This window comes from Scyliorhinus torazame, chromosome 5, assembly GCF_047496885.1.
Source record: "Scyliorhinus torazame isolate Kashiwa2021f chromosome 5, sScyTor2.1, whole genome shotgun sequence".
Lineage (NCBI taxonomy): Eukaryota > Metazoa > Chordata > Chondrichthyes > Carcharhiniformes > Scyliorhinidae > Scyliorhinus > Scyliorhinus torazame.
Window position 1 is genome coordinate 292,533,358 of NC_092711.1, and position 24,759 is coordinate 292,558,116.

The 24,759-nt window shown below is 49.9% G+C and overlaps 1 long non-coding RNA gene across 1 annotated transcript in view; it reads right to left on the reverse strand.

The window, feature by feature from the left end:
• Positions 1 to 3,707: 3,707 nt before the first annotated feature.
• The window catches only part of LOC140421211 (uncharacterized), a 51,127-nt gene continuing 30,075 nt past the window's right edge, over positions 3,708 to 24,759 (reverse strand). Inside the window, exons 3-4 of the long non-coding RNA XR_011946693.1 lie at positions 23,434 to 23,743; positions 3,708 to 5,659 (exon numbers count right to left, since the gene is read on the reverse strand). This is a non-coding gene — a long non-coding RNA (uncharacterized lncRNA). The remainder of the gene's footprint in view (positions 5,660 to 23,433; positions 23,744 to 24,759) is intronic.

A 24,759-nucleotide genomic window follows, 5' to 3' on the forward strand; every position in this document is an offset into this window, starting at 1 on the left:
AACCAGCTGTCCAGCCAACTGAGCGAAACTGAGCTATTTTTAAACTACACTTTGCATGGTTAAATGAAATCCCAAATGCTGGATTGTTTCAGGCTGGAATATAGCACTGTCCATGAGGGTTATACCTTACATTTTATCGTAGATAATAGATTATAATTGGTGCGTTATTTCCTTACTCTGAATTTGCAATGTTGATGAAACATTAAAAAAAATAATAATTTAGAGTACCCAATTCATTTTTTACAATTAAGGGGCAATTTAGCATGTTTAATCCACCTACCTTACACATCTTTGGATTGTGGGGGCGAAACCCACGGAGAATGTGCAAACTCCACATGGCCAGTGTCCCAGAGCCAGGATCGAACCTGGGACCTTGGCGTCATGAGACTGCAGTGCTACCACTGCACCACCGTGCTGCCCCCTCTGCTGATGAAACACGACCTCAAGCCGGCAGAGTCAATACCTTCACTATTTTACTTTACCAATTTGTCGATAATAATAATAATCTTTTATTGTCACAAGCAGGCTTACATTAACACTGCAATGAAGTTACTGTGAAAAGCCCCTAGTCGCCACATTCTGCCACCTGTTCGGGTACACAGAGGGAGAATTCAGAATGTCCAATTCACCAAACAGCGTGTCTTTCAGGACTTGTGGGAGGAAACCTGAGCACCCGGAGGAAACCCACTCAGAAACGGAGAACGTGGAGACTCCGCACAGGCAGTGACCCAAGCCGGGAATCGAACCTCGGACTCTAGCGCTGTGAAGCAACAGTGCGAACTACTGTGCTACCCTGCCACCCAAAACTACATTTCTGTATTTTGCTGCCATATTACTGAGTTCTTTTGTAGGAATAAATAAAGTATTGGAAATGAATGGATATGTCAATATAACGCAACCATGTGGGAGGAGGCTTATACCCCGTAAACATCAAACCTAAGAGCTACCTGAATCTTATTTAACTCCTGAATATAGTTTCCTTGCTTTTTTTGCGCAAGTTTAAAAAAAATTAGATCTTGTATGTCGCTAGCCTTCTTTAAGCTTTATGTTCTTTTTATTCCCTACTACCTCTTGGTCTGCCTGAGCTTCGAAACGTCTCCAGCAAAGAAGGTGTTGGGGAAATTGTAAGCCGACACTTCACTGCGTCTTCCATTGATATCATTCTCTCACTGAAGGGGTTTGCTATTTTCACCCAGGCTCCCAGGCCTCGGTCAGTGACATTCCACAGCGGAGGTGAATGCACTTGCTCTCTGAATTTCATCTTCCTTTTTTATCAGGGACGTGCCTCCCAGACAGGTCAAACAATCAGAAACTCATTGTTAAAATGTGCAATTCTACTTGTTGAGCTACTGCAATTGGAAACAAAACTGGATTAACAAGGAATTTGCCAAGCTGTGGGACGGTGCTCCCACCTCGCATTACACTGTTTGGCCGAGGTTTGGGATTGCAGGAGCTGGAGGAAAATGTTTCCAGATGGAGTTGACAATTGAAAGTCTGCACAACGTAGTAAGAAAATAGTGCAGAGGGGAGCATTGGTATAATAGAACATGCTGGTGAATGTGGGTGGGGGACATTTGTAAGAGGGGAAGTGTTTGGCTGAGGTATCCATCCAGAAAATACCACCCCCACCTGGCATTCAGGTGACCACATGAAATTCGAATAGTAAAAGGATAGGGGCAGAAAATCATTCCTTTAATAAAATTGATTGAAGTTCAGGGTATTTTTCACCTGTTTTTTTTAAAGGCAGTTACTTGTAGCCACCTAAATTGGCCAGCTCCCGATTTAAAATGGCGAACGGCAAAGGCTGATGTGAAAGTCAGCCAACATAGACAGAAACCAGCAGGTGCAGGTTTGCTGTGTATTTAACTCTGCAAAAGGCCAGACAACATCGATACCAGCGACCATCAGCATAACAATGCAGCAGCCATCTACATACTGATGAGCAATCCCCGGGAACAATAAGTAACATTTGGGACACACAAAGCAAAGCCAGACTCCCCGGCGCCAGCAGGAGCCAACACAAAGGAGGTGAACGAGCACCTCAAGACCGCCCATCGATTAGGGAACCGCTCCAGTATTGGAGAAATCGAACCAAGCAATTGGGACAAAGTCCAATCACTTGGGACCAGATACAGGGTCCGCCCCGAAAGGCGGGAAGCCCCTGGAGACTATAAGAGTTAAGCCCCAAGTTCAAATCGGTCTCTCTTCAGCTCTCTCTCTTCGTCCTGCCTGGGTCACCCAGCAACACGAACCAACATTGACCGTGACCGGTGCAGTGACCGCCGACAGAAGTAAGTCTTAATTCAACGCTCGCTACGAGATAGGCGCTCCTAGCTACCAATCCGTCCCAACTTCGAATCCCGCAGGCTCAGAGCCCGAACAAAAGGCCATTTGTTCCCCTGACCTGGTGGGCCAGTCCAAAGTTAAGTATAAGCCTGTTAGTTGTAGAAGTAGCGTAGACGTAGAATTTGTGCATGAGTAGCGATTACTGTGTATAATAAATGTGCTTTGATTTGAATCTTACTAATCGGTGTATTGGGTCATTGAGCATTACTCGGAGTAGAAAATGTGTGTGAACGTTGCGGGGCACTGGGGAGGTGGGGGGGGGGGGGGGGGGGCGCGCTAATCACGTTCATATGTTTCGGTCCTGTCCAAAGCTAGAGGATTACTGGAAGGAGGTTTTTAGGGTTATTTCTAAAGTGGTGCATGTGGGACTGGACCCGGGCCCCCCGGAGGCCATATTCGGGGTGTCGGACCAGCCAGGGTTGGAAACGGATGTGGAGGCAGATGTTGTAGCCTTCGCCTCGTTGATCGCCCGAAGGCGGGTCCTGATGGGTTGGAGAGCAGCCTCTCCACCCTGTGCCCTGGCGTGGCGGGGGGACCTGTTGGAATTCTTGACTCTTGAGAAGGTTAAGTTTGAACTAAGGGGAAGGACGGAGGGGTTCTACAATTCATGGGCATTATTCATTATGCCCTCCCAAGAACTGGATAACATTGAACATAAGTTGAGGGGGGGGGGGGGGGGGGGGTGGGGTGGGTGGGAGGGTTGCGGGGAGGGGGGGCGTGTGTGGTGATGGTGGCTATGGGTGATTCCTGATTCCATTTTTGTCATTTGTTTATCTGAACATGCGGGCTAATGTTTGGGGTTTGGTGGGAGGATGGGATCGTTGTTATTGATCTGGGGATTGACATATTTGTCACTGATTATAGTTTATTGTTGGTGGGTGTAAATTTGGGAGAAAATGTGAAAAAGGAGAATAAAGAAATATTTTTTAAAAAAAGTCGAGAGCAGGAGAGATTAAATGGAAAAGGGCTTGATGGTACAAGGCAAAAGAAGTTGGTAATGGAATGGGGTGAGGAAGGAAAATATGGATGGGATTTATCAGCTGGTCATGCCCACAGGTTTCCCGGAGAAGAGGGTGGTGGAAACGGGAAATCTCATTGACAACGGTGGGACAAGTGGATGCCAGCTGGCGGGCTGCCTCTCCCGCCGGAAAACACACGGCGGGGTGGTGGGTAAATCACATCCTAAACGTCTAGAGGAGGTGTGAACAGAAATAGCAGAATCATCACCAACATCTGAAGAAATGGTGTTCAGTGGTTATGATTTGAAATTGAAGTCAATGCTGAATCGCAAAGGCTGTAAATCTATTTTTATTTTAGATTTCTGGCATCTGTTGTATTTTACTTTTGTAAATCGATGTAAAGGTTACTGGTATGTTATTCTCTAAGTCTGAATAAAGATTGTAGACTTCCAGTTAACACAAATACTTTATTCAATGGGTTCGTTCTGTTTCCAGAGCTTGACTAGATATAATACAGTCAAGAGGTATGACCAGTGAAGCTAAGGTAAGCTGCCTATGCTGAGCTGTCTCTCTCTGCTGCTGCTCACTAGCCCTGTGCTTCTGAAAGAGGCGGATCCTCCCTTGGACTGGACCCTTTATACCCGTCTCTGATGCTGCCCTCTAGTGATGTTGTGGCTGTTACATCTGTCTGTAGTCCCTGGTGTATGTGCAGATGTATGTACAGATCACTACAACTGGCTCTGAGGTTTTTCACTCATAGTCATTCACCAAGTGTCTCAGGCTGTTGGAGATTATTCTCATTGTCTAATTAACTATCAGGTTATCCTATTCTCAGTCTTTCACCTTATCTCCCTCACTACGAGACTCTCTTGACTTCATCTTAATCTGTGATGTTCGTAGAAATACTCTTTACCTTTGTACTCAATGCTTTATTTCTGGCCTTTAAAATTTTTTTTGGTGTAGCCAATTATTTTTCTTTCCCAATTAAGGGGCAATTTAGTGTGGCCAATCCACCTAACCAGCACATCTTTGGGTTGTGGGGGTGAAACCCACGCAGACATGGGGAGAATGTGCAAACTCCACACGGACAGTGACCCAGGGCCAGGATTCGAAACCAGGTCCTCAGCGCTGCAGTCCCAGTGCTAACCACTGCGCCACACGCCGCCCCTATTTCTGACCTTTTTTAAAGTCCAGTGTGAAGAAGCTGGATAGGGCAAGATCTGAAACTGTTCATTGGGTGGAATTGGACAGATAGCACACGTTGTCTGTACTGAGAGGCCTAGATAAGTGGAGGTGGTGCTTCCACTAGTAGGAGAGACGAAAACCGAAGGGCACAGCTTCAGACTGAAGGGATGATCTTTTAAAACTGAGATGAGGAGGAAATTCTTCAGCCATAGGGTGGTGAATCTGTGGAACTCTTTGCTACAGAAGGCTGTGGAGGCCAAATCACTGATCATCTTAAAGACAGAGATAGTTAGGTTCTTGATTAATAAGGGGAACAGGGGTTACGGGGAAAAGGCAGGAGAATGGGAATGAGAAACATACCAGCCTTGATCGAATGGCAGAGCAGATGGGCTGAATGACCTCATTCTTCTCCTATATCTTATGGTCTTATGGTCTATCCAACTGTTCCTGCTCATCATAATCTGTTTCGTCTAAAGCACTAACATTCAGTGCATATTTTTATTGATGTTGCTGCTGCTGGCAAATCAATCAACCTTTCTAAAACCTACCCCTGATATGACAACATCAGAGGTTAAACATTATCTTTGATTTATCAATGTAACCGAGGGTTTATGCATGTCAAAACATTTGTTCAATGGTGTCACATGAAAGGCAATTCAGAGCACGATTTCGAAGAACTGAGGCATACGAAGTACAGGACAGGAACTCTGCTTAGAAGACGAGGAGAAATGTGGCATCACTCAGATTCTGAAAATCATGGCCAATATAAACGACATGATTCTTTTTCAGACTAAACAATTGTCTTTCTTATAATTTCATTTGAAAATCATACCCTCTTGGTCAACGATTCAAGCCTATTATTAGTTTGGTTCAACATGGCCATATATTCATTTTCTTTCCAAAGGTTTTTTTTTCCACCCCAGAACTTGCTCTCCAGCCAGATTGGGACCAATTAGTTTCCATCCAGATATTTACTTTTTAATATTTGGCACAATGAGGAGAGAGAGAAAGTCAATGTTATTTCAGCAGCTCCATGGGAAATATTGGTAATCCATGCGACCAGTTTTCTGTTCATAAGAACGTTGATGGACGCCAGACTTCTGATCAATCCGCTTCTGATTTAAATGCTTTGCCTAGATTTCAGGGAATATATCACTCAGTTACGATCTCTGTGGGGAGAACGATAAACCAAAGTAAACAAATTTACCAAATGATCACTCCAAATGAAGAAATTATCAAAAAGATTTCACTTTTTCTAACCTTTACTATAATACAAATCGGAATCAACATAGATTAATCATGAGTTAACAGGTTAATGATATTACAAATGAAAGGGTAAATTTCACTTTAGATGGTCTATACAACGCAGATATGACTTTACAAGCATCCCTCCTCACCTCCCACACACATAGCAGCAAGTGCAGTTCCAGATTCTCTACTTCAGCCTTGGCTATGCCGGTTCTTCACTTCCTGCTCAATTGATTTGGCCCTCAAGCCACATTCACCATGTTCTATCTCAGGTCCCGAGAGAGGGTTAACAGCGACAAGGCACATAGAACATACAGTGCGGAAGGAGGCTGTTCAGCCCATCGAGTCTGCACCGACCCACTTAAGCCCTCACTTCCACCCTATCCTCATAACCCAATAACCCCTCCTAAACATTTTGGACACTAAGGGCAATTTAGCATGGCCAATCTACCTAACCTGCACGTGTTTGGACTGTGGGAGGAAACCGGAGCACACGGAGGAAACCCACGCAGACACGGGGAGTACATGCAGACTCTGCACAGACAGTGACCCAGCGGGGAATCAAACTTGAGACCCTGGCGCTGTGAAGCCAAAGTGCGAGCCACCTGTGCTACTGTGCTGCATGTTACAAACCATCTCTAACTTTGATTACATCAGTTCTGATGGCACCACTCCATCTTGGAGGGTGAGACAGGAGTGCAAGAGCTCCAGGACAAGGCACAAGGGAACTGTTGGCAACTGTGAGGGATGCTTTTGCTGTGCCCTCCATTGTACAAGCATTGATCTGAAGCCAATTCTGGGGGCTTACGTTTGGAAGGTCAATACCCTTTGATCTTTATGTGCCCTCATTCATTGGCCAGGCCTCCATCCTCTACCGTGCCAGGTTATGCAAAGTGCAGAAGACCCCCATGATCTGGAAGACTCTCGATGGAACATATTGAAATGCCCCACAGGAACGATCTCATCTTCAGGAGGTCAATGATCTGTTTGATGGTGGCTCAGGTCATTGTGTGGCTGATGTTGTATTTCTCCTTTGCCTCCATCCTTGGGTTACTCACTGGAGTCAGTAGCCATCACTTTTGTGGGTAATCCTTATTGCCAAGAATTCAACCTTGAAGTTGTGTGGGATAAATGAAAAGCTGAAAGATCTGGAAGTGCCTGAGTATGGGGGGCATCGTGGCTACTTACAGAATATTGAACACTAACCTGCAAGATGTGTCGATGGTGGTCGGAGATCAATTGGTTATTGACGAAATGGAATACTTTCCTGTTAATGAAGGCCACTGCTAGTCTATGGGAGGCTTGATGGCCACCTGCATGCAGTCTACACACATTAATCTGGTGGAATCCAGTAATGGTCCTGAATGTTTTGACTCTCAGACTGACTATCCAGAGCAATGTGACAATGGATGGGATTGGCTGGCTCTCTTGCGGATGCCAGTGATCACCACCTTGATGCACTGATGTGCAGCCAATTGGAAGATGCAACACATGTCTCTAGTGGGTCCCTGGAATGTACCAGAAGCGTAGATATTAAGGATCATGATCACCTTCACTGGCACGGCAACAGGTAACCACGAATCCCAATGGGGCTCAGCTTGTCCATCACCTTGGCACAAAGAGGAACAGTCTTTAGCGACTCTGTCGCTCTGACATTCAGAGGTAGCTCATTCTCTATCTGCAAACCCTTGCCAGAGGATACCTTCTTCTCTCCACTTGTGCCAGCTCACAGTCCCCTCTGCTCCTCTGCCACCCCGAATCTGCGTCTGCAGATTGCCATGAGGTTGCGCCTGCCCAGAATTCTGTGGCTGAAGAGAAGTTGTGGAGAACCCAGGCACAGGTAAGTGAAACAAACCGGTTGGACTTTAACCTGGCGTTGTAAGACTTCTTACTGTGCTCACCCTAGTCCAACGCCGGCATCTCCACATCACAGGTAAGTATGTAATTGGAGGGGGTGGGGTGGGGAGGGAGATGCTTTTGGCGAGTGGGGGGCATGGGGCGAATGGGGAAGGCGGGTCAGAAGCAGGAGCAGGGATTGGTTCTCAGCTGATCAATGCCCAGCTAGTATATAATTGCAGTAAGAGAATAATGTAATGTTCCGATGAAAGGTCACTCGACCAGAAATGTTAACATTGTTTCTCCATGGGCAGCGCGGTGGCACAGTGGTTAGCACTGCTGCCTCACGGCGCTGAGGTCCCAGGTTCGATCCTGGCCCTGGGTCACTGTCCGTGTGGAGTTTGCATTCTCCCCGTGTTTGCGTGAGTTTCGCCCCCACAACCCAAAGATGTGCAGGGTAGGTGGATTGGCCAAACTGAATTGCCCCTTAATTGGAAAAAATGAATTGGGTACTCTAAAATGAAAAAAAAACATTGTTTCTCCACAGGTGCTGCCTGGCCTGCTGACTTTTGCCAGGACTTTTTGTTTTTATTTCAGATTTTCAGCATCTGCAGTATTTTACTTTTGCATTAGAGAATAATGTAGGTGTGGTACCGTTGCCCCTTCATGGACCAAGAGATAGGGCTAGAGTCTATGGGGGTACATTGTGCAATGGTAAGCCTAATAGGAATTTAGATGCGGTTCCGGCCATAGGGCTTGGTCAGGGTTAGCCCGAGAGCGTAGGAACAAAACTTGTGTATGAGCTGTGATGTCCAGTGTATATAGTTCACCTTTGGTTCAATAAACCTCTATCGTCGATCACCTCGTAATATAACATTGGCGACGAGAGTCAAAGAAAATTGTTGAAAATTTGGATGGGGGGGAAGGGGGTTGAGCTTCTCAGAATATTGAAAGGTCACCTTCCGTTGAATAGCAATGCCACTGTTTGGAAAAATTTAACTAAATGTCGAAGGTTGTGGCCAATATGTCGAAAAGCTTCAATATGTTTTCACTGCCAATTGAACTAATGGCAGGAGAAACAAAAAGTAATATAATTTACTGCTTGCAGCCCACAAACATATAACCCCGCAAGTTCAACATCAGAGGTCTGGGTGAAATGGTATCTGCTTTCGTAGCCAGACTTCAACAAATGTCTGAACTTTGCAACTTTGGTAGTTCTCTCAGAGACCTGCTGTGTGACTGGCTGGTCTGTGGGATCAATAACTTAAATATTCAACAGAGGTTGCTGGCAGAAACCAAGATATCCTTAGACATGGTGGTTAAGTTGGCTCAAGTGAATGAAAGTGCTGAGAAAAAGCATTTTTGAATTGCGAAGCATGCAGAGCAAGGTGAATCAGTTATGGCGGGAAGAGCTGGCCGTTCGACATTCCCAAAGCGAGGGAGCAGTGGAGCCTGAAAAGAAGAATAGTGACAGGCAGCCACGAAGATGAGAGGTTTGTTACTGTTGGGGGGGAGAAAGCTCCAAGTATAGATGCAGGTACAAAGAAATCAGCTGTTTCAGATACAATAAGAAAGGCCATTTCCAAATCAAGTGCAGAGGCAGACAGTCAAGTTCCCAAAAAATGACAGTGACTCCAGTCAACAAGCTTGAGGAAGACCCTGAAGAAACATTAGAAGTATACAATCTTTTAAAAAAAAAATATATATTTATTAAAGTTTTTTAACACAATTTTTCTCCCTTACAAACAATAACCCCCCCCGCCCCCCGTAACAAAAAAAAACGAGAAATCGCGCAGAGCAAGATATATACATGGCAAAATGATATATTTACACAGCTTTGTACACTGGCCCTCACCCGTACGTGCCAGTATCCCCAACCCTTCATGTTATCGCTTGCTCATCCACCCACCCAGGCAGTCCCCCCTTTCCCCCCCCTCCCCCCTCCCAGGACGTCCCCTCCACCTCCCCCCCCCCCCCCCCCAAGGTTGCTGCTGCTGCTGGCCAACCTTTCTCTAACGCTCCGCGAGATAGTCTAGGAACGGTTGCCACCGCCTGTAGAACCCCTGCGCAGACCCTCTCAAGGCGAACTTAATCCTCTCCAACTTTATGAACCCAGCCATATCATTTATCCAGGCCTCCAGGCTGGGGGGCTTTGCCTCCTTCCACATTAGCAAGATCCTTTGCCGGGCTACTAGGGACGCAAAGGCCAGAATGCCGGCCTCTTTCGCCTCCTGCACTCCCGGTTCGTCCACTACTCCAAATAGTTCTAGCTCCCAGCTTGGCTTGACCCGGACTTTCACCACCTGAGATATTGCTCCCGCCACTCCTCTCCAGAACCCCTCCAGTGCCGGGCATGACCAAAACATATGGACATGGTTTGCCGGGCTCCCTGAGCACCTTCCACATCTGTCCTCTACCCCAAAGAACCTACTCAACCTTGCCCCTGTCAAGTGTGCTCTGTGGACCACCTTAAATTGTATCAGGCTGAGCCTGGCATACGAGGAGGAGGAATTAACCCTACCTAGGGCATCAGCCCACAGACCTTCCTTGATCTCCTCCCCCAGCTCCTCCTCCCATTTACCCTTCAACTCTTCTACCAGCGCTTCCCCCTCTTCTTTCAACTCCTGGTGTATTTCCGACACCTTGCCCTCCCTGACCCATACACCCGAGATCACCCTATCTTGAACTTCTTGTGCCGGGAGCAACGGGAATTCCCTCACCTGTCGCCTCACAAAAGCCCTCACCTGCATATATCTAAAGGCATTTCCCGGGGGTAACTCGGACTTCTCCTCCTGTGCCCCTAGGCTCGCAAACGTCCCGTCGATGAACAGGTCCCCCATTCTTCCAATCCCCGCCTGATGCCAGCTCTGGAACCCCCCCGTCCATCTTCCCCGGGACAAACCGGTGGTTACCCCTGATCGGGGACCGCACCGATGCTCCCATTGCACCCTGGTGCCATCTCCACTGGCCCCAGATCCTTAGCGTTGCCGCCACCACCTGGCTCGTGGTATACTTTGTCGGCGAGAGCGGCAGCGGTGCCGTCACCAACGCCCCCAGGCTCGTTCCTTTACGGGACGCCATCTCCATCCTCTTCCATGCCGCCCCCTCTCCCTCCATAACCCACTTGCGGATCATCGCCACATTTGCTGCCCAGTAGTAGCTCCCCAGGTTTGGCAGCGCCAACCCTCCTCGGTCCCTACTGCGTTCCAGGAACCCTCTCCTTACTCTCGGGGTCTTATTCGCCCACACAAGCCCCATAATACTCCTGCCTACTCTCTTAAAAAAGGCCTTAGTGATCACGATGGGAAGGCACTGAAACACAAACAGAAACCTCGGAAGGACCACCATTTTGACCAACTGCACTCTACCCGCCAGCGAGAGCGGTAACATGTCCCATCTTTTGAAATCCTCCTCCATTTGCTCCACCGACCTCGTCAGATTCAGTTTATGTCGGGTCCCCCAACTACTGGCTATCTGGATCCCCAGATACCGAAGGCTCCCCTCCGCCCTCCTCAGCGGTAGGTCCCCTATCCCTCTTTCTTGGTCCCCCGCCTGTAATACAAAGAGCTCACTCTTCCCTACATTGAGCTTATAGCCCGAAAACTCCCCAAACTCCCTTAGCGTCTGCATGACCTCCACCATCCCCTCCATTGGATCCACCACGTACAGCAACAGGTCATCCGCATATAGCGACACCCGATGCTCTTCTCCCCCTCGGACCACCCCCTTCAATTTATTAGACTCCCTCAATGACATGGCCAATGGTTCGATCGCCAATGCGAACAACAGGGGGGACAGGGGGCACCCCTGCCTCGTCCCTCGATACAGTCGAAAATACTCCGACCTCCGCCGGTTCGTCACTACACTTGCCATCGGGGCTCTGTAAAGGAGCTTAACCCAATTGATAAACCCTACCCTGAACCCAAACCTGCGCAGCACCTCCCAGAGGTACTCCCACTCTACTCGGTCAAAGGCCTTCTCCGCGTCCATAGCTGCCACTATCTCCGCCTCCCCCTCCTCCGATGGCATCATTATCACGTTTAAGAGCCGCCGCACATTGGTGTTTAGTTGCCTGCCCTTTACAAATCCCGTCTGGTCCTCGTGGATTACCCCCGGGACACAGTCCTCGATCCTCGTGGTCAGCACTTTTGCCAGCTACTTTGCATCCACATTGAGGAGCGAGATCGGCCTGTACAATCCACATTGCAGTGGGTCCTTGTCCCGCTTTAGGATCAAAGAAATTGTCGCTTCCGACATTGTCGGGGGCAGGGTCCCCTCCTCTCTTGCCTCATTAAAGGTCCTCACCAGTAGCGGGGCCAACAGGTCTGCGTACTTCCTGTAGAACTCCACCGGGAATCCGTCCGGTCCCGGGGCCTTACCCGCCTGCATGCTCCCCAAACCCTTGCTCAGCTCCTCCAACCCAATTAGTGCCCCCAAACCAGCCACCTCTTGCTCCTCCACCCTCGGGAATCTCAGCTGATCCAGGAATCGTCTCATCCCCTCTTCCCCCGCTGAGGGCTGGGATCTGTACAGCTCTTCATAAAAGGCCTTGAATACCTCATTTATTTTCGTCGTACTCCGAACCGTGGTTCCCCTTCCATCTTTGACTCCCCCTATTTCCCTCGCTGCCATCCTCTTACGGAGCTGGTGTGCCAGCATCCGACTAGCCTTTTCCCCATACTCGTAGGTCACCCCCTGCGCTTTCCTCCACTGTGCCTCCGCCTTCCCTGTGTTCAACAGGTCAAACTCCGTCTGGAGCCGTCGTCTTTCCTCAAGTAATCTTTCCTCCGGGGCCTCTGCGTATCTCCTGTCCACTCTCAAAATCTCCCCCACTAACCTCTCCCTTTCCATACCCTCTGTCTTCTCCCTATGAGCCCTAATGGAAATTAGCTCTCCCCTGATCACCGCCTTCAGCTCCTCCCATACCACCCCCACCCGCACCTCCCCGTTGTCGTTGGCCTCCAAGTACCTTTCGATACACCCCCTCACCTTCCCACACACCACCTTGTCCGCCAGCAGTCCCACATCCAGCCGCCACAATGGGCGTTGGTCCCTCTCCTCTCCCAGCTCCAGTTCCACCCAGTGCGGGGCATGGTCCGAAACGGCTATAGCCGAATACTCCATCCCCTCCACCCTCGGGATGAGCGCCCTATCCAGAACAAAGAAATCTATCCGGGAGTAGGCTTTGTGTACGTGGGAGAAGAAAGAAAATTCCCTGGCCTGCGGCCTTGCAAACCGCCATGGGTCCACTCCCCCCATCTGATCCATAAACCCCCTAAGTACCTTGGCCGCCACCGGCCTCTTTCCAGTCCTTGATTTGGAGCGGTCCAGTGCTGGATCCAACACTGTATTGAAGTCCCCTCCCATTATCAGGCCTCCTATCTCCAGGTCCGGAATGCGCCCCAACATGCGCTTCATGAATCCTGCATCATCCCCGTTCGTGGTGTATACGTTTACCAACACCACCCACGTCCCTTGCAGCCTACCGCTCACCATTACATATCGCCCTCCATTGCCCGCTACAATACTCTTGGCCTCAAATGACACCCGCTTTCCCACCAATATTGCCACCCCTCTATTCTTCGCGTCCAGTCCCGAGTGGAATACCTGTCCTACCTATCCCTTTCTTAGCCTGACCTGGTCCGCCGCCTTCAGATGTGTCTCTTGGAGCATGGCCACGTCCACCTTCAGTCCCTTTAAGTGCGCGAACACTCGAGCCCTCGTCACCAGCCCATTCAGGCCCCTCACATTCCACGTTATCAGCCGGATTGGAGGGGCTCTCACTGCCCCCACGCCCCGCCGACTAGCCATCTCCTTTTCTGGGCCAGTCCCTTGTCCACGCCTCCCTCACCCTCCAGTCCCCCAGAGGGGGGACCCCCGTCCCGACCACCTCTTCAGTGTCCCATTCCCTTTCGGTCAGTGCAGCAGCAACCCCAACTGCACATGGGGAAGAGGGCCAATGCCCTTGCTTTCACTTCCCTAATGCACGCCGGAGAAACCTGCTCGGCTGGCGATCGGCAGCACCACCTACAACTGCAGACTGGCTCGCTGACCTCTCGGGATTTCGCCACCTGGAGAAGATTAAGTACGCCATCCGAGGGTCAGAGGAAGGCTTCCTGGATACTTGGGGGCAGTTTGACGGCCTGTTCCAAAACCTGTGCGAGGCCAGCAACGAGGAGTAAGTTAAGAATAAAAAAACAAGATAGATGAGGAACCAAAGGACTGCACAACCCGGGATGGGGGGGGGGGGGGGGGGGGAGAGGGGGGGGGAAACGGAAGGTGGGGGAACCACAAAAGAAGGGAAGAGGAGGGGGGGTTACCCCCCTCTTTCCCTGAAAATTAAAACAAAACACAGCTGAAGCCAAAGGGGGGGGGAGGGGAGGAAGGTAAGGAAGGAGGGTTGGGAGGGAGGAGGGACTATAGACCGATCCAGAGGGCGGTGAAATGTATATATGGTCAATTAAATGAAAGACAAAATAAACCTCTCTGTACAATAAAGTAAATTAACCTGGTGAGAAAAATGTGATGTATATATACAATTGTTTATAAGTATGAGAAATGGCATTAAAAAGATTTTTAAAAAATAATATGGTGGGATTAAGTAAAACACCGTCCATTGAGTCCACCCTCATCGCCAATGGCCATCCATTTAAGATGGAGGTTGATACAGGGGCGGCTGCCACAGTAGTGGGTGAGCAGACATTTAAGCAGGAACTTAAGCAAGGAACTTAAGCAAGGAGTCAGGAGGGCTAGAAGGGGTCATGAAAAGTCATTGGCAAATAGGGTTAAGGGAAATCCCAAGGCTTTTTACACTTACATAAAAAGCAAGAGGGTAGCCAGGGAAAGGGTTGGCCCACTGAAGGATAGGCAAGGGAATCTATGTGTGGAGCCAGAGGAAATGGGCGAGGTACTAAATGAATACTTTGCATCAGTATTCACCAAAGAGAAGGAATTGGTAGATGTTGAGTCTGGAGAAGGGGGTGTAGATAGCCTGGGTCACATTGTGATCCAAAAAGACGAGGTGTTGGGTGTCTTAAAAAATATTAAGGTAGATAAGTCCCCAGGGCCGGATGGGATCTACCCCAGAATACTGAAGGAGGCTGGAGAGGAAATTGCTGAGGCCTTGACAGAAATCTTTGGATCCTCGCTGTCTTCAGGGGATGTCCCGGAGGACTGGAGAATAGCCAATGTTGTTCCTCTGTTTAAGAAGGGTGGCAGGGATAATCCCGGGAACTACAGGCCGGTGAGCCTTACTTCAGTGGTAGGGAAATTACTGGAGAGAATTCTTCGAGACAGGATCTACTCCCATTTGGAAGCAAATGGACGTATTAGTGAGAGGCAGCACGGTTTTGTGAAGGGGAGGTCGTGTCTCACTAACTTGATAGAGTTTTTCGAGGAGGTCACTAAGATGATTGATGCAGGTAGGGCAGTAGATGTTGTCTATATGGACTTCAGTAAGGCCTTTGACAAGGTCCCTCATGGTAGACTAGTACAAAAGGTGAAGTCACACGGGATCAGGGGTGAACTGGCAAGGTGGATACAGAACTGGCTAGGCCATAGAAGGCAGAGGGTAGCAATGGAGGGATGCTTTTCTAATTGGAGGGCTGTGACCAGTGGTGTTCCACAGGGATCAGTGCTGGGACCTTTGCTCTTTGTAGTATATATAAATGATTTGGAGGAAAATGTAACTGGTCTGATTAGTAAGTTTGCAGACGACACAAAGGTTGGTGGAATTGCGGATAGCGATGAGGACTGTCTGAGGATACAGCAGGATTTAGATTGTCTGGAGACTTGGGCGGAGAGATGGCAGATGGAGTTTAACCTGGACAAATGTGAGGTAATGCATTTTGGAAGGGCTAATGCAGGTAGGGAATATACAGTGAATGGTAGAACCCTCAAGAGTATTGAAAGTCAAAGAGATCTAGGAGTACAGGTCCACAGATCACTGAAAGGGGCTACACAGGTGGAGAAGGTAGTCAAGAAGGCATACGGCATGCTTGCCTTCATTGGCCGGGGCATTGAGTATAAGAATTGGCAAGTCATGTTGCAGCTGTATAGAACCTTAGTTAGGCCACACTTGGAGTATAGTGTTCAATTCTGGTCGCCACACTACCAGAAGGATGTGGAGGCTTTAGAGAGGGTGCAGAAGAGATTTACCAGAATGTTGCCTGGTATGGAGGGCATAAGCTATGAGGAGCGATTGAATAAACTCGGTTTGTTCTCACTGGAACGAAGGAGGTTGAGGGGCGACCTGATAGATGTATACAAAATTATGAGGGGCATAGACAGAGTGGATAGTCAGAGGCTTTTCCCCAGGGTAGAGGGGTCAATTACTAGGGGGCATAGGTTTAAGGTGAGAGGGGCAAAGTTTAGAGTAGATGTACGAGGCAAGTTTTTTACGCAGAGGGTAGTGGGTGCCTGGAACTCACTACCGGAGGAGGTAGTGGAGGCAGGGACGATAGGGACATTTAAGGGGCATCTTGACAAATATATGAATAGGATGGGAATAGAAGGATATGGACCCAGGAAGTGTAGAAGATTGTAGTTTAGTCGGGCAGTATGGTCGGCACGGGCTTGGAGGGCCGAAGGGCCTGTTCCTGTGCTGTACATTTCTTTGTTCTTTGTTTGTTTGTTAAGTACCTGCAGCCTGTGAATCTCAGCAGTACTTTGGCCACCTTAGCCACCTACTGAAGATATTGGGGATGGCATCCATGCCAGTCTTGTCCCAACAACAGCGCACCTAGTTACCATTAATCAATGTGCAGGGAACGAGGTCAAGCCTCATAGGGTTCGATTGGCTGGAGAAAATGAAATTGAATTGGTTAGAAATATTCAGTATCATCGACGGTGTTTTCCAGGATCTTCTATGGAAATACCATGAGATCTTTCAGAGAGAGTTAATCACATGTGTGAAGGCAAATATCTATGTAGAGCCAGAAGAAACACCAAATGTTTTTCATGCCAGACCAATCCCTTATGTTTTACACGAGCAAATAGAGGAGTTGAAGTGTCTGGAGGACCTTGGGGGTAATTACTCCAGGACAATTTCAAAATGGGTCGCACCTATCGTGCCAGTGATGAAGCTGGATCGCACAGTCCGAATCTGTGATGATTAGAAGATGACGGTGACTTCCGGGTGCGGCGATGACCAGCTAAGTCGCACGTTTCGGCAGCTCCCGGTGGAACGGACTTTTGGGCTCTTAATAGGAGCCCCAACGGCAATTTTAACGGCTAAAAACACTGTGCGGTAAACCAGAAGGGAATTCCCCCTGGACACAGATGGAGAGGAAGGTGGCCGGATTGCGGAGGATCCTCTAGAGCAGCGGCAAGGAAAGCAGGCACAAAGCAAGATGGCGTCGGAAGGTGGCCGTCTAGTATGGGGCCCTGACCAACAAGAGTTCCTGCGGCGCTGTGTGGAAGAACTTAAAAAGGAGATGAAGAAGGAGCTGCTGGCCCCAATATTACAGGCGATTGAAGGGCTAAAGGAGGAACAAAAGACCCAGGAGCAGGAGCTTCGGGTCGTGAAGGCAAAGGCCGCTGATAATGAAGACGAAATACAGGGCCTGGTGGTGAAGACAGAGATGCATGAGGCACAACACAAAAGGTGTGTGGAAAGGCTGGAGGTGTTGGAGAATAATGCGAGGAGGAAGAATTTAAGGATTCTTGGTCTTCCCGAAGGTGCAGAGGGGGCGGACGTCGGGGCATATGTGAGCACGATGCTTCACTCGTTAATGGGATCGGAGGCCCCGACGGGCCCATTGGAGGTGGAGGGAGCTTATCGAGTTCATAGATCATAGAATTTACAGTGCAGAAGGAGGCCATTCGGCCCATCGAGTCTGCACCGGCTCTTGGAAAGAGCACCCTACCCAAAGTCAACACCTCCACCCTATCCCCATAACCCAGTAACCCCACCCAACACTAAGGGGAATTTTGGACACTAAGGGCAATTTATCATGGCCAATCCACCTAACCTGCACATCTTTGGACTGTGGGAGGAAACCGGAGCACCCGGAGGAAACCCACGCACACACGGGGAGGACGTGCAGACTCCGCACAGACAGTGACCCAAGCCGGAATCGAACCTGGGACCCTGGAGCTGTGAAGCAATTGTGCTATCCACAAGGCTACCGTGCTGCCCTATGAAGCGAAGACCGAGGGCTGGAGAAATACCTCGAGCCATAGTGGTGAGATTTCTCCGATATAATGACAGAGAGATGGTCCTCAGATGGGCGAAGAAAACTCGGAGCAGTCGGTGGGAGAACGCGGTGATCCGCGTATATCAAGATTGGAGTGCGGAGGTGGCGAGAATGAAGGCGAGTTTCAATGGGGCCAAGGCGGTGCTTCACAAAAGGAAGGTCAAATTTGGAATGCTGCAACCGGCAAGACTGTGGGTCACACACCAAGGGAAGCACCACTACTTTGAGACGGCAGAAGAGGCGTGGACATTTATTGTGGAGGAGTAGCTGGAATAGGCGGGCCAGAAAAAGAACGTTTGGGACAAAGTGGTGGTGTGATTACGTGGGGTGAAGGGGGGGGGGAAAAAAGGGGGAAGGGATGATTTCTCAAGTTGTTAATCTTGTGACCCTGTAACTTTTCTCTCTTCCCCATGTCGTGGGGGAGGTGGGGGGGGGAAGGATGAGGAATTGTGGGCGCCGGCCATTCGGGGTGGGGACAAGTGGGAAACGCGGGCTTTGTTCCCGCGCTATGGTAATCATGGCGGGAACAGGGAAGCAGGCAGGAGGGGGCCTCGCACAGTGGGGGCCGAGGTCACGGGGGGAAGCCGAGGTCAGCCAGAGTTTGCTGACTTCTGGGAGCAACATGGGGGGTGCAATTACGCTAGAAGAGGATCTAGCGGGGGGGCGGGGGGGGGGAGGGGGGGATTAATTGGGTTGCTGCTGCTGGGGAGAAGGGGGAGCTGGTATGGGGTGGGGTGGTCGAGGCGGGAGGGCGCCGTCGGGGGAGATACGGCTACGTGGGAACCGGGTGGGGAGCTGGATTTAAAAAGGGGATGGGGTAAAGGGCCCCCCAACTCGGCTGATCACGTGGAACGTGAGAGGGCTGAACGGGCCGATTAAAAGGGCACGGGTACTCGCACACCTAAAGAAATTAAAGGCAGATGTAGTTATGTTGCAGGAGACGCATTTGAAACTGATAGACCAGGTCAGACTACGCAAAGGATGGGTGGGGCAGGTGTTTCATTCAGGGTTAGACGCAGAGGGGTGGCTATATTAATGGGGAAACGGGTACTGTTTGAGGCAAAGACCATAGTGGCGGATAGCGGGGCTAGATACGTGATGGTGAGTGGCAGATTGCAAGGGGAGGCGGTGGTTCTAGTGAACGTATACGCCCCGAACTGGGATGATGCCAATTTTATGAGGCGAATGTTGGGACGTATCCCGGACCTAGAGGCGGGAAAGTTGGTAATGGGGGGAGACTTTAATACGGTGCTGGACCCGGGGCTGGACAGATCGAGGTCCAGGACCGGGAGGAGGCCGGCTGCAGCTAGGGTGCTCAAGGACTTTATGGAGTAGATGGGAGGAGTAGACCCCTGGAGATTTAGCAGGCCTAGGAGTAAGGAGTTCTCGTTTTTCTCCTATGTCCATAAAGTATATTCACGGATAGACTTTCTTGTATTGGGAAGGGCGCTGATCCCGAAGGTGACAGGGACGGAGTACACGGCTATAGCTATCTCGGACCATGCTCCACATTGGGTGGACCTGGAGATAGGGGAGGAAAAAGAACAGCACCCGCCCTGGAGAATGGACATGGGACTATTGGCAGATGAGGGGATATGTTTAAGGGTGAGGGGGTGTATTGAAAGGTACTATGAGCTTAACGACAATGGGCAGGTTCAGGTGGGAGTGGTCTGGGAGGCGTTGAAGGCAGTGGTTAGAGGGGAGCTGATATCTATTAGGGCACATAAAGGAAAGCAGGAGGGTAGGGAAAGGGAGCGGTTGCTGAAAGAACTTTTGAGGGTGGACAGACAATATGCGGAGGCACCGGAGGAGGGACTGTACAGGGAAAGGCAAAGGCTACATGTAGAATTTGACTTGTTGACTACGGGTAATGCAGAGGCACAATGGAGGAAGGCACAGGGTGTACAGTACGAATACGGGGAGAAGGCGAGCAGGTTGCTGGCCCACCAACTGAGGAAGAGGGGAGCAGCGAGGGAGATAGGGGGGGTGAGAGACGAGGAGGGAGAGATGGAGCGGGGAGCGGAGAGAGTAAATGGGGTGTTCAAGGTATTCTACGAAAGAATATATAAAGCTCAGCCCCCGGAAGGGAAGGAGAGAATGATGTGCTTTCTGGATCAGCTGGAATTCCCTAAGGTGGAGGAGCAGGAGAGGGCGGGACTGGGAGCACATATTGAGATGGAGGAGGTAGTGATAGGGATTGGGAGCATGCAGGCGGGGAAGGCTCCGGGACCAGACGGATTCCCGGTGGAATTTTACAGGAAGTATATGGACTTGCTGACCCCGCTTCTGACGAGAACCCTTAATGAGGCTAGGGAAAGGGGGCAGTTGCCCCCGACTATGTCAGAGGCAAAGATATCGCTCCTCCTAAAGAAGGAAAAAGACCCGCTACAATGCGGGTCCTATAGGCCCATTTCTCTTTTAAATGTGGATGCTAAGATTCTGGCCAAGGTAATGGCGACGAGGATAGAGGACTGTGTCCCGGGGGTGGTACATGAGGACCAGACTGGGTTTGTGAAGGGGAGACAGCTGAACACGAACATACGGAGGTTGCTAGGGGTAATGATGATGCCCCCGCCAGAGGGGGAAGCGGAGATAGCGGTGGCGATGGATGCCGAGAAAGCATTTGATAGAGTGGAGTGGAATTATCAGTGGGAGGTGCTGAGGAGATTTGGCTTTGGAGATGGATATATCGGATGGGTACAGCTGCTGTATAGGGCACCGATGGCGAGTGTGGTTACGAATGGACGGGGGTCTGATTATTTCCGGCTTTACAGAGGGACGAGGCAGGGATGTCCCCTGTCTCCGTTATTGTTTGCACTGGCGATTGAGCCCCTGGCCATGGCATTGAGGGGTTCCAAGAAGTGGAGGGGAGTGTTTCGGGGAGGAGAAGAACACCGGGTATCTCTGTATGCGGATGATTTGTTGTTGTATGTGGTGGACCCAGTGGTGGGGATGCCAGAGATAATGTGGATACTTGGGGAGTTTGGGTTTTTTTTGGGTATAAATTGAACATGGGGAAAAGTGAGTTGTTTGTGGTGCATCCGGGGGAGCAGAGCAGGGAAATAGAGGATTTACCGCTGAGGAAGGTAACAAGAGACTTCCGATACTTGGGGATTCAGATAGCCAAGAATTGGGGAACCTTGCACCGGCTTAATTTAACACGATTGGTGGAACAGATGGAGGAGGACTTCAAGAGATGGGACATGGTGTCCCTGTCACTGGCGGGTAGGGTGCAGGCAGTTAAAATGGTGGTTCTCCCGAGATTCCTCTTTGTGTTTCAGTGCCTCCCGGTGATGGTCACGAAGGCTTTTTTTAAGAGAATTGAGAAAAGCATTATGAGTTTTGTGTGGGACGGGAAGACCCCGAGAGTGAGGAGGGGGTTCTTGCAGCGTAGTAGGGATAGGGGGGGGTTGGCACTACCGAGCCTAAATGATTATTACTGGGCCGCCAATATTTCAATGGTGTGTAAGTGGATGGGAGAAGGGGAGGGAGCGGCGTGGAAGAGATTGGAGAGGGCGTCCTGCAAGGGGACCAGTTTACAAGCAATGGTGACGGCACCGTTGCCGTTTTCACCCAAGAAATACACTACAAGCCCGGTGGTGGTGGCAACATTAAAAATTTGGGGGCAGTGGAGACGGCATGGGGGAAGGACGGGAGCCTCGGTGCGGTCCCCGATAAGAAATAACCATAGGTTTGTTCCGGGGAGAATGGATGGGGGATTTGGAGCATGGCAAAGAGCTGGGGTAGTACAATTGAGAGATCTGTTCATAGATGGGACGTTTGCGAGTCTGGGAGCGCTGACGGAAAAATATGGGTTGCCCCAAGGGAATGCATTTCGGTATATGCAACTGAGGGCTTTTGCGAGGCAACAGGTGAGGGAATTCCCGCAGCTCCCGACGCAGGAGGTGCAGGATAGAGTGATCTCAGAGACATGGATGGGGGATGGTAGGGTGTCGGACATATACAGGGAAATGAGGGATGAGGGGGAGATCATAGTAGATGAGCTGAAAGGGAAATGGGAAGAAGAGCTGAGGGAGGAGATTGAGGAGGGGCTGTGGGCTGATGCCCTACGTAGGGTAAACTCGTCGTCTCGTGTGCCAGGCTAAGCCTGATACAATTCAAGGTTCTACACAGGGCGCATATGACTGGAGTAAGGCTCAGTAAATTTTTCGGGGTAGAGGATAGGTGTGGGAGATGCTCGAGAAGCCCAGCGAATCACACCCATATGTTCTGGTCATGTCCGGCACTGCAGGGGTTCTGGGTGGGGGTGGCGAAGGTGCTTTCGAAGGTGGTGGGGGTCCGGGTCGAGCCAAGCTGGGGGTTGGCTATATTCGGGGTTGCTGAGGAGCCGGGAGTGCAGGAGGCGAAAGAGGCTGATGTTTTGGCCTTTGCGTCCCTAGTAGCCCGGGGCAGGTTATTGCTTATGTGGAAGGAGGCCAAGCCCCCGGGCGTGGAGACCTGGATAAACGACATGGCAGGGTTTATAAAGTTAGAACGGATCAAGTTCGTATTAAGGGGTTCGGCTCAAGGGTTCACCAGGCGGTGGCAACCGTTCGTCAACTACCTCACAGAACGATAGAGGGAATGAAAAGAAAGAAAGACAACAGCAGCAACCCAGGGAGGAGGGGGAGGGGGGGGGGGGGAAATCGGGGCGGGCTCTTAGTGATGTCATTGTATATGTATAGACACTTGTTGTAGGTAATGTATATTGGACTGTTGGATTGTATCTTTGGAGAGTAACTATTTTTGACAAGGCAGTTGCCATTTAGTTTTGTTTTTGTTTCTGTTTATATATTATTTATTTACTTGTTTAAAACTGGCCACTGTTATTTATATTGCTTTATTGTTGTTTAAAAGAAAAACCATGTACTGTTATGTTTGGCCAAAAAATCTTGAATAAAATATATTTTTAAAAAAAGATGACGGTGACAGGGTTGCCTAGGTATATAAAAATCCTATACCTGAGATAGAATATTTATATGCTAAGTTGACTGGATGTCTTAAATAAACCAGGTTATATTTAAGTCATGCGCACCAGCAGCTTGAGCTGGAAGAAGAGTCAAGAAAGTTCTATAAATACCCATAAAGGCTTGTTCCAACATACAAGATTGTCTTTCGGCATCTTGTCGCCCTGTGTGATATTCCAAGGTATAATGCAGAGCATTTGCAGGGAATTCTGAAGGTTCTCATGTTCTAGTGACAGGGGCAACACCAGAAGAACAGAAAGCGAATTTGGGAGAAGTCCTTTAGAGGTTTAAAGAAGCCAGTATTCGGTTAAAGCAGGAAAAGTGCACATTTCAGACTGATGGAGTCACCTATTTAGGTTTCAGAGCTGATGCAAAGAGGTTACACCCGCTTGAAGATCAGCTGAAGGCAATAAAAGGGGTTATGGAAACACAGAATGCATTGGAATTTAAGTCTTTTCTCTGGAAGGTCAATTATTATGATTGCTTTTTCCCCAACCGGTCGACCACTTTGGCACCACTGCATAAACTTTTTTAAAATACCAGCGTTGAAAGTGGGGGGGGGGGGGGGCAGAGGAAGTCTTTTGATCAGGTCAAGCTGGTCCTGCTGTCATCGACCTTACTGGTACATTTCAACCCAGATAAACCCATCGTGGTTACTTGTGATGCATCTCCGTACGGTATCAGTGTGGTACTCACACACAACATGGAAGATGGTGTGGAAAGACCTGTTGCCTTCGCATCCCGAAACTGTCAGATGCTGAAAGGAATATTCCCAGATTGACAAAGAAAGTCTGGTTGTCATGTGCAAAGATGGTTACTGCTTTTGGCTGCATATTCTTAAGTCTTTTACCGGGTACCCGGTAGCACAGTGGTTAGCACTGTTGCTTCACAGCTCCAGGGTCCCAGGTTCAATTCCCGGCTTGGGTCACTGTCTTTGTGGAGTCTGCAGGTTCTCCCTGTGTCTGCGTGGGTTTCCTCCGGGTGCTCCGGTTTCCTCCCACAATTCCTGAAAGACATACATGTTAGGTGAATTGGACATTCTGAATTCTCCCTCCGTGTACCCGTACAGGCGCCGGAGTCTGGCGACTAGGGGATTACTGTTTTCACAGTAACTTAATTGCATTGTTAATGTAAGCCTACTTGTGAGACTAATAAAGATTATTATTATTATCAAATCCAAATGCTTTGAGCAGGCTTCCATTGTCACAAACAATTCCCTAACCTTCCACTCCACAGGAGATCATCCTGACTCTAAATTTTCCTCATACCGTACCTATTTCATCCAGCCACAGTAAAGTGTGAACCAACAGAGACACTGGCCGGGATTCTCCGAGCCTCTGCTCCCGGAGCGGGGGCGGAGAATGGGGAGTCGGACCTGCGACGCCTTCCTGCGATTCTCCGGTGAGAGGAGAATCGAGGCCAGTCGCGCGCGCACGTTCGATGCGGCGCCGGCGGGAGCTCGGAGTCGCGGCTGTGGTGGCCGTCCTGGCAGGGGGCGGGGGCATCTGTCACCAGAAGGGGGTCGCCACGAAGGCCAGGCCCGCAATCGGGGGCCACTGAATGGTGGGGACATGCGATCTGGGGGGGGCTACGCCTTCAGCGCCGGTCCGCTGTGTGGGTCCGCCATATTATGCCACGCGCATGCGCGGACCCGCGGCCGGAAGTGCAGGGCCCCGTATCGGCAGCCGGAGCTGTGTGGAGCACCCCGGGGCCGTGCAAGCCCCCTTCAAAACGGAGAATCACCCCGGACTTTCTAGAAAAATGTTCGGAGTGATTAGCGCCCATTTTCCCGCAGGCGTGGGGACATAGCCCCATTATTGGAAAATCCCGCCCACTGTGTTGTCAAGGGTCAAGAGAATGGTTCTTAAGGGCTGGCGTTTTAAGAAGCCAGAACAGATTAGGCACTACATGCAACATAGGGACAAGATCACTTGTGAGGACGGGGTCCTCCTGTGGGTTGCAGAGTAATAGTGTCACCTCCGGGGCGGCAAGCCTCCATAGAATCCCTACAGTGCAGAATGA